The sequence below is a fragment of the Berghia stephanieae genome, chromosome 6 (genome assembly GCF_034508935.2).
Source record: "Berghia stephanieae isolate SIO BIC M18660-M18661 chromosome 6, UCSD_Bste_1.3, whole genome shotgun sequence".
In the NCBI taxonomy this organism is placed as follows: Eukaryota; Metazoa; Mollusca; class Gastropoda; order Nudibranchia; family Aeolidiidae; genus Berghia; species Berghia stephanieae.
This window is the reverse complement of record NC_088365.1, coordinates 54,378,613-54,382,690: the sequence shown is the minus strand read 5'-3', so window position 1 is coordinate 54,382,690 and position 4,078 is coordinate 54,378,613.

Here is a 4,078-nt window from a genome sequence, read left to right as displayed (position 1 = left end):
CCAAGGACTCATCTATGCGCCGAGCGAGGCTCGAACCCAGGACCTTCCGATCCGAAAGCGAGTGTCATACCACTGGACCACATAGCCGAGTTCCTGGAGGACAAAACCAAGGCCTCAAGTTAAAATGGTTTGACTAGATGTCAAACACTGATTTTTTTAAATTTTTTTTTGGAAAGAGCTAATGGATGACTGGGTCATATGCAGAAAATGGCGGTGGATGATCGTTTTTTGAAGACCAGAGATATATTTAGACAAGAAAATAAGATGTCATCACTCTGACACAAGAAGATCAATTACACAAGATTTGTATTCAGTCCTCCAAAGAGTGGTTTTTAAAAGGAACCAGATATCTTGACACCCCACTTTTCTTCCCCATCCCAAGTATTGACAATAACATACAACTATCTCCTCCTCCAAAGATCCTTGACCTACAATAAATAACGTGTGGAATTTTTCCAGCATTTGTTACAAAGCACACACGCATTGGGTGTTTGTCTTCAGAATTCAGATCGTGAATTAAGTCTTGGGTTTTTGTTTTGGTTTCAATTGGTCACTATTTAGATTAAACAAAAGCGCAATACGTTATATCTCTCTTCTTTATCTATTTATCCATCTAGCAATATATATCTGTATGTTAGTCTAAGTATCTATCTATCTGTTCGTCTTTTTATCTAATTACCTATTCATCAATCTATCTATCTACAAATCAATCAATCTATCTATCTATCTATCTATCTATCTATCTATCTATCTATCTATCTATCTATCTATCTATCTATCTTTATATCTATCTATCTATCTATCTATCTATCTATCTATCTACATCTTCAGTCATCATTTTCTACCCCCCCCCCCCCCCCCCGCGAACAACCCCTCTATGTTTATATTGGGTAGCTAGATCTAGTAATTTTGTTTCTAGTCAAAAGTATGTTGGGTTAGACAATAGCATCCTATCCAATGGGTAGCAAACAATGGCCATTTTGTCCCTTGAAAGACATAGAAACCTAGATATAAGCCCTGTCTCCGAGGACACCAAAGCTCTGAAGGACTCCATTATTCAATAGGACATCAAAGGACAAAATTCAAAGCTTTGACAATCTTTCAAGAGCTAATTAGAGACATCAAACACATATGCTGTCCTCAGCAACCTCTGATTAGCTGCATTCTAACACCTACCTACTCTAATAATGACTAAATCGCATTTCACTATCATCATTATTCGACATGTTAGGTGTTCCTCTTGGTTTGCAATTCAAAGTTTTAGGCTGTTTAATCACATTTAGTCAATATTGCGCTATATCAAAGCCTGTTTAATCACATTTAGTCAATATTGCGCTATATCAAAGCCTGTTTAATCACATTTAGTCAATATTGCGCTATATCAAAGCCTGTTTAATCACATTTAGTCAATATTGCGCTATATCAAAGCCTGTTTAATCACATTTAGTCAATATTGCGCTATATCAAAGCCTGTTTAATCACATTTAGTCAATATTGCGCTATATCAAAGCCTGTTTAATCACATTTAGTCAATATTGCGCTATATCAAAGCCCAGACCAAAAAAATTTTTTTTTAGTTTATTTATATTCTTTTTTTCTTTCTTTTTTTAATTATGATTTTTTAAAAAAGTTGCCTCTTAAGGAGCGGGCACTCGTGTAAGATCTAGAAAAAATAAGGGTGGATGAAATAGCGCCAGACAAAGCAGAGAAAAATATATTATAAGAAAAAAAAAGCATCCAAAATATGAGCCAGCCTCGAATGGGGATCGAACTTCAAACCTCCTGATTTCCGGTAACCTGGATGTCAACGACCAACTACCCATTGACAAAATTACATTCCACTCTCATTGCATCTCTCAGAGTGTGTGCATAATATATATATATAAATTCACTCACGTATTTTTAAGCCGAATTGAACGTTTCCATATCCTTCATTTCATCAGTCAGCATCTTGGGCTGAAGAGGTGCGACCAGCACTGAAACGATCGTCCTGACCGAATACAATATGAGTGTCTTTATTTACTTTACACATGTTCTAATTAATGATATCAAGCACTCTAGAAGTACCCACCATCACTCATAAATTATATATATATATATATATATATATATATATATATATATATATATATATATAATTTTTTATATGTTTCCCATGGATTTGTATACAATGAGATATTCAACAAACGTCTTTTCTTTTGGAGTGAACAAATAATTGTCCTAAATGTTTACTATCGTCTCAGAGCGGTACCATATCAAGGTTGGTCAGAAGTTAAAAATTTGAATTTATAAATAGATTCAGTATATAATTATTTTTTAATTTGAAACGAAATGAAGCTTCTGTATTCTCTTGACAGAACGAATAGAATTTGTTAAACTGGCAAAAAATAACATTTCACAATTCTTTTCCGTTTGTATTTAAATTGTTTTAGGCATCTGGTTTCCAACCACATGATTCCGTTTTCAGGCGATGGGTAACAAATTAGATTCAAACCCAAGGCGTCGGTAAATCACATTCAAGACTTTTCTCATCTTTATCTTTTTCTCGAACATTCTAAATCGGTCGATTCTGTTGTACCCTGAATACGAAAAACACGTTTATAAAATTTGGCCATAAAACTCGTCCTTCAAATATCAATCTTTTAAAATGACCCTCATCTTGGCAAAAACTCTCAAACTTCGGACTTTCTTCAGTCCCAGGTTTGAGAGTTTTTGCCAAGACGAGGGTTACTTTAATCGATGGATATTTGAAGGACGAGTTTTATGGCCAAAATCTTTCAAAACACGTTATTCCAAATTACGCCAGTTTTCCTGTCCAAGTTGTTGTTGATTCACACCTCATCGTGTCACGTGTCCTGTTGACTTTCTGGCCAGGTGATCCCAGGGGTGGTCCCCACTAGCGCCTTGGATAAATACCCAATCTTCATTCAGGTGTCCAGTAGGGGGGACCCTAACGTTACTTGTATTTAACCCTTTGACCACGGGCAAGTCTTAGACAATGCTTTCAGTTTCAGTGTAGATTTATTTAGAAGGAAATGAATTTTCTTTTATTGTTTTTAGACTGCCGGTGGCTGATTAGTTCTCACTAAATTCTATTAATCAGATTATAAACATTTAAGGTAAAACATAGATTGTTGTGTTGGTAATGTTTTAATCTGGCGGGTAAATGAAGCGAGTATTTTACTTAAAAGCATTACATCAATATGAAGATTATTATTATTATTATTATTATTATTATTATTATTATTATTATTATTATTATTATTATATTAGCTTAATCAAAATACTCACCATTTCTCCAAACAAGATCAATCGCACCAACACAAAAAAAAACCATGTGACTTTACACGTATGTAGAGTCTGAGTGAGAGATATTTGTGGATTCTGATCGCAGCCATCGTTAATCCAAATACCTGACAACGGTCAAAAAATTACATTAAAATACAAGGCCCGACCAACAAGAGACAACAAATCGCGAGTTTTATTCAATGTGTTTCCAACCGTAGCCATTGTTTACTTTTTGCCTGACACTGACCAAAAAATGACGTCAAAAGACAAGACTTTGGCCACAAAAGCAAACAAATCGTGAGTTGTATCCAATAGTTCAACAAATGAAATAACGTGTTTCCATGAGCTCTACTAACGACAACTCACTAAGCGGTGCAAAAACCAAATAATGACGTCAAACTGCGTCCTTTGGATTCAGTATCAGGCTATAACTAAAGATGCTAGGTATCAGCTATAGATGAATGCGCTTGTCAGGAGTTCAAACATTGCCATCGAAGTATAACGGACCAACCAAATCGTGTAACATGAACTTTATAGTGGTTAAACAGTTAGTGAGAAAATCTCACAACGCGGATGGCAAACATAACAAGGCATAGTGACGTATTGCTACTTCTATAACTTTACGAAGGCCACGCTACGATCCAACCGATGCCATCATTAACTTTTTGCCTGACACTGACCAAAAAATGTCATTAAAAGACAAGTCTTTGGCCACAAACCAAAACAAATCGTGAGTTGTATTCAATAGTTCAACCAATGGAATCACTTGTTTCCTTGAGCTCTACTAACG